Source organism: Schistocerca serialis, chromosome 6 (genome assembly GCF_023864345.2).
Source record: "Schistocerca serialis cubense isolate TAMUIC-IGC-003099 chromosome 6, iqSchSeri2.2, whole genome shotgun sequence".
NCBI lineage: Eukaryota > Metazoa > Arthropoda > Insecta > Orthoptera > Acrididae > Schistocerca > Schistocerca serialis.
Window position 1 is genome coordinate 652,128,238 of NC_064643.1, and position 10,968 is coordinate 652,139,205.

A 10,968-nucleotide genomic window follows, 5' to 3' on the forward strand; every position below is an offset into this window, starting at 1 on the left:
CTGGAACTGCTATGCAATGATCGCTGCAACGTCGCCGTCTGTGTACTGGAACGGTTTCTGACGCTGCGAGCTCGCCGCGAACACTCGCGGCTGTTACTCGTGTGCATCGTGTTTTACAGTATTCTCTACAACACAAGATAATGTATGAATTTTATCCATAGTGGATGCTGTCGAACTCCGTGACTGTTCCTTTATAGGGTGTACAAAAATATCCGCTACCAGTCACAATAAAAGGTTATTTAATTGTCACCCGACCGGTTTCGGGCTTGCGCCCATCCTAAGGTGTTTATACATTCATGTACATGTTTATACTGTTGGCGATCACTGTATAAATACAAAAAAAAAATTATTTGCTGGTGACTACACAGATACAAGTGGGACAATTGTAAGTGGTAAGCAAGGATCTGACGAAAATATATCTGTACTTACCAACCATTGACCATAACCTACAAGTTTCTGTATGAGCAACATCTTTAAATCTGCTACATCTAAGTTCTTTGACCACAACCCACATGTTTGTATTTAAACATAGTGTATTTCATGAGTGCACATCGTAATAGTGAAATATGAAGCTATACTTGGTAAAACTGAAATATGAACGTGAAAATGATAATAAGTGTGTAAGTAAGTGGCAAAACTGTCACCACATCGTAACTGTAATAATTGTGCTTCATCTTTATGTAAGTACAGATATATTTTCGTCAAATGCTGCCTTACCACTTACAATTGTCCCACTTGTATCTGTGTAGTCACCAGCAAATAATTTTTTTTGTATTTATACAGCGATCTCCAACAGTATAAACATGTACATGAATGTATAAACACCTGAGGATGGGCGCAAGCCCGAAACCGGTCGTGTGACAAATAAATAACCTTTTATTGTGACTGGTAGCGGATATTTTTCTACACCCTATAACATAATGTGATTTGTGGAGTGTACTGTTTTCTACTGAGTGATATAATTAAAGTGCAGCTACTTACAGAGTGGGCTGTTAATTGTTTCATGGCAGCGAAACTCGATAGATACCCTAAAGCGTTAATGCCAAACCGATTTACGCTGGAAAAAGAGTTAGTTCCAATTTTGGCCACCAGGTGGAAATCTGGCGTTGTGAATGCAAGAAAGACGTATAAAAATGTTTCCATATATAACGAATTAAGAATAGGGCGTGGACAGAAAAGGTGAAACAAGTGAGAAAGGCATAATGTTGATTTTATTATTAAGCGCTGCTTACATAATTTCATGATTGAGATAATGATCGCCGGTGGCGTCGAAGAGATGCCGCATGATCAGCAGTTGCTCGCAGCAATTCCGGAGGAATCTGAGCACGGTATTCCTGTATGCTGGCCTTCAGATCAAGGAGAGACGGAACGTGTCCCTGGCAAACGCGTTCCTTTGGATATTTCTAGAATCAAAAGTCACATGGATCCAGATCAGGTGATCTTGCATGTAATGTATCTGGAAGACCTTTCGAGATAACACGTTCGTGGAAGGTTACATTAAGCGGATCTTCCAATGGGCGGGTGACGTGTGATGTTGAAACATCTTGCACGAAAACAGTGATTTCTACACAGTTGGGCTCTTCCAAAGCAGGCATTAGGTGCTGCACAAGAAGGTGTAGAGGATGGCAGCCAGTCAAGGAATATTTTAGGGAATTAGTTTAAAAAATTATTTCAAAGGCCCCGTGGAATCTTTACAAGGTTCCTCCCAGAGTAATTCACGCCGTGTCTACGGGACACAAGTCGCTTGCCTTTCAAAACCCAGGCAGTTCTGTCCAGTTAATGCTGCTGACAGCAGACGCCCGGAGCCCTCTGCTGAACCGCGCGACCGCCACGGTCGCAGGTTCGAATCCTGCCTCGGGCATGGATGTGTGTGATGTCCTTAGGTTAGTTAGGTTTAAGTAGTTCTAAGCCCTAGGGGACTGACGACCTTAGAAGTTAAGTCCCATAGTGCTCAGAGCCATTTGAACCTCTGCTGAAACTGCTAGCGAATTCACGCCATTGGTTTTAGCCAGTAGCGTGCACGGCATGCCGATCACGTGAGTGGACGCTGGAGTCTTCTGCGGTGCCGAACACACTTGCTTCTCTCTCTTGTAATCCAGACCTCGAGCAGAACAGACGCCTTTTCGGAAGGCAGAGCCACTGACTTTTCACAACCGGTCACCAACGTAAGTTGGCATGAACCGCTTCCCCTTCCGTTGCCCATTTTAAGTAATTGTTCGACGTCCTAGACTGGCCTAAATAATTAATTATAATTAATAATATAATTACAAATAATACACTACTGGCCATTAAAATTGCTACACCAAGAAGAAATGTAGATGATAAACGGGTGTTCATTCGACAAATATATTATAGTAGAACTGACATATGATTATAATTTCACGCAATTTGGGTGCATAGATCCTGAAAAATCAGTACCCAGAACAACCACCTCTGGCTGTAATAACGGCCTTGATACGCCTGGGCATTGAGTCAAACAGAGCTTCGATGGCGTGTACAGGTACAGCTGCCCATGCAGCTTCCACACGATACCACAGTTCATCAAGAGTAGTGACTGGCCTATTGTGACGAGCCAATTGCTCGGCCACCATTGACCAGACGTTTCCAATTGGTGAGAGATCTGGAGAATGTGCTAGCCAGGGCAGCAATCGAACATTTTCTGTATCCAGAAAGGCCCGTAAGGACCTGCAACATGCGGTCGTGCATTATCCTGCTGAAATGTAGGGTTTCGCAGGGATCGAATGAAGGGTAGAGCCACGGCTCTTAACACATCTGAAATGTAACGCCCACTGTTCAAAGTGCCGCCAATGCGAACAAGAGGTGACCGAGGCGTGTAACCCATACCATCACGCCGGAAGATACGCCAGTATGGCGATGACGAATACACGCTTCCAATGTGCGTTCACCGCGATGTCGCCAAACACAGATGCGACCATCATGATGCTGTAAACATAACCTGGATTCATCCGAAAAAATGACGTTTTGCCATTCGTGCACTCAGGTTCGTCGTTGAGTACACAATCGCAGGCGCTCCTGTCTGTGATGCAGCGTCAAGGGTAACCGCAGACACGGTCTCCGAGCTGATGGTCCTTACTGCTGCAAACGTCGTCGAACTGTTCGTGCAGATGGTTGTTGTCTTGCAAACGTCCCCATCTGTTGACTCAGGGATCGAGACGTGGCTGCACGATCCGTTACAGCCATGAGGATAAGATGCTTGTCATCTCGAGTGCTAGTGATACGAGGCCGTTGGGATCCAGCACGGCGTTCCGTATTACCCTCCTGAACCCACCGATTCCATGTTCTGCTAACAGTCATTGGATGTCTACCAACGAGAGCAGCAATGTCGCGATACGATAAACCGCAATCGCGATAGGCTACAATCCGACCTTTATCAAAGTCGGAAACGTGATGGTACGCATTTCTCCTCCTTACACGAGGCATCACAACAATGTTCCACCAGGCAACGCCCGTCAACTGCTGTTTGTATATGAGAAATCGGTTGGAAACTTTCCTCATGTCAGCACGTTGTAGGTGTCTCCACCGGCGCCAACCTTGTGTGAATGCTCTGAAAAGCTAATCATTTGCATATCATAGCATCTTCTTCCTGTCGGTTAAATTTCGCGTCTGTAGCACGTCATCTTCGTGGTGTAGCAATTTTAATGACCAGTAGTGTAATATAATTAATTTCAGTATAGTTAATTTCCTGTTTTGTCATTTATCGGCAGCCCTGGATGCCCACTATCAAATCCTAACCGCTCGACCTCCTCCACACTGCCACCACGAGGCATATTTAGCAACCTTCTTCTCCCTCCCCTGCCATTTTATACATTAACATTGGTGTTAGAAGTTTCTCTCACCATCCCCAAAACGACGTACTCATTTACAGTTGGTACCAGAAGTGGGATGTAACAATTATATCCCCCCTTCCCGGTACGAACTGTTTTACAAGGGGCTCGATGACGTGCAGACGTCACGGTACATGTGACAGACCCTCTGGGTGTATTCACTTCGGAGAGGAAAAGACCAAGAGTAAATGTGCTCGTCAAACCACACTATGCATTCACATACGGCGAGTGCAGTGGCGTTTCGTGCACAACATGCCGTTTAACAGTACCACATATCCGGCAGTTCTGTGTATTCACTGCACACTGTACTGTAAAATGCCTCATCACTCTATAGAATACTACCCTGCCATATGTCATCAACTACGATCCATGCCAGAAACTAAAGAGCAAATTCAGAACGTTGGCTGAAGCTCATGAGATTTCAGTTGCTGCACTGTCTGGATCTTGTACAGGTATCAGTGTAAAAAAGACCGCAAAATTTTCCGTGCTGTTGGCCATGGGATGGACAACACTCGTGACACTGGACGAACACTGGCTCTACCAGGTGAATGCGCTGCATGGTCTGTTACAGTAACAGCAGTCTCGTCAGGAACTAAGACCGGGATACGACGCCTTCCTCTTCCAGGTGCCACACAAGCTATTTTCGAATTTCAACACCATCTTCTTTAAGCGAGTTAATGATGTCCGGCCTTTCATCAGACCTTTAAGTTCAAAATGGTTCAAATGGCTCTGAGCACTACGGGACTTAACACCTGAGGCCATCGGTCCCCTAGAAATTAGAATTACTTAAACCTACCTAACCTAAGGACATCACACACACCGATGCCCGAGGCAGGATTCGAACCTGCGACCGTAGCGGTCGCGCGGTTCCAGACTGAAGCCCCTACAGCCGCTCGGCCACACCGGCCGGCTAGACCTTTAAGTCTGTCATACTTTCTCAATGCAGCACTGTAATTGCCGCCGTTCACATGGTACAGTTTCTCTAACAGCACACGGTCTCTCTTCTCAATAGCCATAATGTTCACTCACGTAATGGGTTTTCAAATGACAGCGTGAATGACATACCGTCGTACAGTGGACAGCGGCAGATTTTCACCTGGTAGCCAAAACTGTAACTATTTTTTTCCAGCGTAAGTCCATTCAGCATTAATGCATGATCATATCTGTAACGTTTCGCTATCAAATGACAATTATAGTCCACACTGGACCTGCTTGAGTAGCTGCACTTTAATTATAACCATTCAGTATTACAAAATTGTTCAGGCTTTCGTGGCCAGTTGTTGGTAAACTGCCTATTTGCTTCTGTCTCGGGTTCTTCGGCCGACGTTCGTCAGATGATTTTACTGACATCTGGAAAGTGTTCTGAGGAGCAGTGAGTACTCCAAAAATTATATTAGAAGTGTAACAGAGCCAAACATTCGGCGAAGTAAGAAATCAGGAAAAGAAATGTCGGGTACGGCCTTTCTGCCATACATTCCCAGAGTGACGGACAGAATCGGCTGTATATTGCACAAACACGGCGTAAAGACAATTTTCAAACGGATAAGGAAGATCAAAGAATGTGTTTGATCGGCAAAGGATAAAAGGGACCCACCTGCAATGGCAGGAATATACCGCTTACCATGCACATGCGGAAAAGTTTATGTCGGAATGACTGGACGATCAATCAACACCAGGATCAAAGAACATAAGCGACATTGCAAGTTGGGGCAGGTGGAGAAATCGGCCGTGGCAGAGCACGCGCTGAGTGAGACCGACCATGTAATAAAATTCACCGCCACGGAAGTTCTGCCTGTAGAGAGGCACTATCACACCCGCTTGTTTAGAGAAGCTGTAGAAATACACAAACACGGGAGTAGCTTCAACAAGAAAGAGGAAAGCCTTAAGGTAAACAGATCCTGGCTTCCCGTACTGCAGCGAACGACCGTCGCACGTAGCAAGAGGAGAACTGCACCGGAAATGACCGCAGAGAAGGCCTCGGACGTTGGCGCGCCAGGTACGTACAGTCTGCGGCCGCGAGCTCGGCTCCAGTTCACCACTGGCAATGGAGGGTGAAGCTTTGACAATGCCAGCCACTCGTGGTGGCGAAGCGTCAGTAAAATTATCAGACGAAGGTAGGCCGAAGAACACGAAACAGAAGCAAATAAGCATTCAGTATTAGCCAAAGTTCACCGAGGTAATTACATGTCTGCAAAGATGCGGCTGTATGATCGTATCTTGTTAGACAATGTGTGAATCAGTCGAGTGCTGTACAGCTGTTCCGCAAAATCTCCACACACGAGGCGACAGGTGGGCTCATGAAGTCAGTGGAGGCAACCTAGCGAATGCCGGACGTTTGCCACGCCGGACATTTGCCACACTTGGCCCTTCGCCAGGTAGCGATCCCTCAGCTAAGGGGCGCCCTTCCTCGTACTTCTGTCCGCTTTCAAACCGCCGTCTCCACATCTTACTCGATACAACCAGTACGTAAGGGACCTTCTTCTTCGACATCTTGGCCAACTACAGAGCTTCTTTTCCGAAACCAAAATATTTATAAATTTTGGGAAACGAAAGCAATACCGACGATTATGTCAGTATGTAATTACTTCTGCCAAGTATAAATATAGATCCCTCTGTCTGTATGGTAGCTTCCTTTCACGCTTACTGATTGCGATAGATACAGTCCATCGCCATGGGAGCAACAAGAAAGGAACGATGTAAAGAGAATGCGAATGTATGCTAGTCATTTCTTTTTGATCACTGCATTTGTGCCTACTTTAATTACTACAATTGCATGCCCTAAAGACAATAAGGAAAGAAGAAATGGGTATGTGAATGTTTGAAAAGAAAACCGACATACTCCGTATTAAACTTCCTGGCAGATTAAAACTGTGTGCCCGACCGAGACTCGAACTCGGGACCTTTGCCTTTCGCGGGCAAGTGCTCTACCAACTGAGCTATCGAAGCACGACTCACGCCCGGTACTCACAGCTTTACTTCTGCCAGTACCTCGTCTCCTACCTTCCAAACTTTACAGAAGCTCTCCTTCGCAGGAGAGCTTCTGTAAAGTTTGGAAGGTAGGAGACGAGGTACTGGCAGAAGTAAAGCTGTGAGTACCGGGCGTGAGTCGTGCTTCGATAGCTCAGTTGGTAGAGCACTTGCCCGCGAAAGGCAAAGGTCCCGAGTTCGAGTCTCGGTCGGGCACACAGTTTTAATCTGCCAGGAAGTTTCATATCAGCGCACACTCCGCTGCAGAGTGAAAATCTCATTCTGGATACTCCGTATTAATTTAGTCTCTAAAATACGATATCCCTTGCGGCGAAACATTAGTTGATAAAGTGTAGCGGGACAATGTTCAAAACATGACTGAAAATACTTTCAATAAATAGAGATAAGAACATATATGATTGACATGTCATCTAAAGTCGACGTATAATTTTAAAATGTTACAAATAAGGAAATGAAGTAATTCAGAATGCTATGCTTGTAACGTACGTTATTGTTCTACATTGTTTAGCTCTGGTATTTACAGGGTCACAGAAAAAGCATCCTAGGTTTTGGAGGGAAAAGCCGTAATTGTAATGATCTGGAGTACAACAGAAACAAGAAGCACACCTTAAGGAAAAATAAAGTAATGTGTGTTCCAGCTCACAAGCGACATGGAAGCAGGTAGTTCCTGTGACTTAGTGTGGACAGAGGTTATATTCGACAACTGAAATAATAACTGGCACTTTTTACCGACCCCCAGTCTCAGATGAAACAGTTGGTTAACATTTCAAAGAAAACTCGAGTCTCATCGCAAATGGGTACCCTACTCATACAATTGTAGTTGGCAGTTACTTCTATCTACCTTTCGTATGTTGGCAAAAATACATTTTCATACCCTATTGTAAATAGAAAACAACTTCCGTAATTGTTCTAAATGCTTTTTTTAAAATTATTTTTAACAATTAGTTGACAGAGGCCATTCAAATTGTAAATGGTTACGAAAACACACTTGACCTCTTAGCCACAAATAATCCTGAGCATCACGACGGGTACAGGGATTAGTCAACACGCATTCGTAGAGAGGCTCACTTCCGTAACAAAGAAATTCACCAAAACTAAACGTGAAACATGTCTATTTATAAAAGCAAGTAAAAATTCGGTTGTAGTCTTTCTGAGACACAGTCTCCAATCCTTTCAAACTATGTAAGTAAAGACCATATGTGGCTTAAGTTCAAAGAAATAGCACTCGAGAGATTCATACCAAATAAATTAATAAGAGACGGAACTGATCCTCCATGGTACACAAAACACGACAGAAAGCTGCTGCAGAAGCACCGAAAAAGGCACGTACAATTTAGACGAACGCAAAATCTCCAAGATTGGCGAAGTTTTACTGAGGCTCGAAATTTAGTGCGGATTTCAATGCGAGATGCATTTAATAGTTTCCACAACGAAACTCTCTCTAGAAATGTGGAGGAAAATCCAAGGAGAATCTGATCCTACGTTAAGCAAACCAGAGGAAAGGCTCAGTAAGCGATGGGGAGGAGAAGGAGGAGGAGGGGGAGACAAGGGACCCAACCCTTCGGAGCAGGTAAAAGCGTGGCAAATGTCCGGCGTGGCAATGTCCGCACACCAACCTCGCGCTCCAACTCGGCGGCAGAACTCGCGCACGCCTGCCCGGCCGCCGCCACGCCTCGCCTGCCAGCCCCCGGGGGCAGCGGTCGGGCGGGCATCCATCTCACTTTGGCCGCCCGCTCTCCCTTTTGCCGCCCTACCCGCGCCTCGTAAGTCATAAGCGCCTGCGTGTGGAATGCTATATCGTGCGCCTCTCCCTAAACTCTGTAATTACCCCAGCCCTTCGCTTTTTTTAGCTGCGTTCATCATCACTTTCCATATAAATACTTTTCGTGTTTTGCCTTCAGAGGCTGTCACCCGGAGGAGCGAAATTGAGACCTCACGAAACTGAGTTGTCTATCGGCATCGAAACGCACCCTGTCATTACGGCAACTCCGGTAGGCGCAAATTACCAAAAGTATCTCGAAAATTCGGTACCTTTACGCATCGACGAACGCACGCGAGACAAAAATTCGAAGAAGAAGAAATACACTTAATGAGAGACAATTTTAGTCCTAGAAGTAAGGAAACGTGACGCAGTATGCCGACACCGTTCCCTTTTTCCTTTTTCCGTAAACAGCATAACACAGCTTCAGTGTATTAAAGATCGGCGTCGTGGTGCTTCGACGGACTATTTGCACCTGACGATTACGCTAGTCGAGTCGACTCTCTATCATGTACCTTTATGGGGCTTGACGGTTTTCCTGTGGGTTCCTCTGTTAAACCAGCTTTATTCGTTGTCCATAACCGGGGATGCACAGGGTACCCTGTCCTAAGAGTCGCCAGAAGCAATGTTGTTGCGTTTCTGCGGATATCTGCGATTTCGTTGTGGCGTTGTGTAGCTGGAGTCAGCCCAAACAGATATTGCCCTTCACGTCCTTCAAGTGACGCCCAGCTTCGACGGAAATCATCGCTTTGTTTTCTGTTACGAACGAAATTATTTTTAAAGCGGAATTTTACGTGCCCATTGGATACACCAGTCCTAAATTAGTCTTGTCCGATATTTGTTTTATCGATATGTGTTAACAGGGGCAGTAAAACACGAAGTACAGACCACAATCGAGCTGCGATTCAGCTGGCCCTGCGTGCTTGGCGCTAGCAGTCGGCACGGCCAGGGGCGACGATCTCGCAGGTGCAGCATTGATTAATCTTCGAGTTTTACTGTTTCTGTAAATACAACTCGACAAAACCAATGTCGGACCAAACTAATCTGGTCGCTCTATCGAATGGGCACGCCAAATTTCGATTTGGAAATCACTTTGTTGTAACGGGAAACAAACTGACGCTTCCCGTCGACACTGGGAGCAGAATGAAAGACGTGATGAAGAGTATCTGTTTGGGCTGATTCCAGCTACACAATGCAAAATCGAAACTGCAAATATCTGCCGAAGCACCAGAGATAACGTGCCTGACGACTCTTAGCAGAGACACCCTCTATATGTTGTAAGTAATGTACACACGCCGAAGTTACGATCGATTATCTATATGTCTCTAGAAATGCTAACGTCTAAGCAATGTCGCTGTTCTGTGTGTGTGTGTGTGTGAATTGCTAAGGGACCAAACTCCTGAGGTCATCGGTCCCTATTCCTGTGAAAGGGCACGGCCGACTTCCTTCCCCATCCTTCCCTAATCTGATGAGACCGATGACCACGCTGTCTGGTCTCCTTCCCCAAACAACCAACCAACAAAGTCATCGGTCACTAGACTTACACACTGCTTAAACTAACTTATGCTAAGAACAACACACACACGCACATGCCCGAGGGAGGACTCGAACCTCCGGGGGCATCGCTGTTCTCGTATTGAAAACAAACAACAGCTGATTAAATGGTCGCTATATGATATGATTTGGTCTCACAGTATCCTGAACACTGCAATGAATGTCGATTTTTGCACTTGAAGACAGATGAAAACTTTGTAAAATGTATAGAAGTATAGACACATATGAGAGAGGTACTTTTGTTATTTTTTTTTTATTTACACGTCAAGTTCCGTAGGACCAAATTAGGGGGAAAGCTCCAAGGTCGTAGAACGTGTCAGTACATGAAATTACAACATAGAACTAATAACAGGTAAAAATAAATGTTCATGAACCTGAAAAAAGTCAGTTCATAAGTTTAAGTAAACGCTATCAGCAATGCAATAAGAATCAGCTTAATTTTTCAAGGAAATCCTCGACAGAATAGAAGGAGTGACCCATGAGGAAACTCTTCAGTTTCGATTTGAAAGCGCGTGGATTACTGCAAAGAGTTTTGAATTCGAGTGGCAGCTTATTGAAAATGGATACAGCAGTATACTGCACACCTTTTTGCACAAGAGTTAAGGAAGTCCGATCCAAATGTAGGTTTGATTTCTCCCGAGTATTAACAGAGTGCAAGCTGCTTATTCTTGGAAATGCTTCTATTAGTGTGTATCTATCACGGGGAGCGTCCAAGGGATAAGTTCCTGCAGGCGCACTATCCTCTGTGCCCTCGGTCGCTCAGATGGCTGCCGGCACGGTAGCTCAGCGTGTTCGGTCAGAGTATTAGCTATCCTCTGTAAT

The 10,968-nt window shown here is 45.2% G+C and overlaps 2 non-coding genes across 2 annotated transcripts; one reads left to right on the forward strand and one right to left on the reverse strand.

Moving 5' to 3' along the window:
* Positions 1-6,717: 6,717 nt before the first annotated feature.
* On the reverse strand, positions 6,718-6,792 carry Trnas-cga (transfer RNA serine (anticodon CGA)). Its single transcript has one exon. It is a non-coding gene; the product is annotated as a tRNA-Ser (tRNA).
* A 162-nt stretch (positions 6,793-6,954) lies between these two features.
* Positions 6,955-7,029, forward strand: Trnas-cga (transfer RNA serine (anticodon CGA)). The gene has a single exon. It is a non-coding gene; the product is annotated as a tRNA-Ser (tRNA).
* The last annotated feature ends 3,939 nt before the right edge of the window (positions 7,030-10,968 follow it).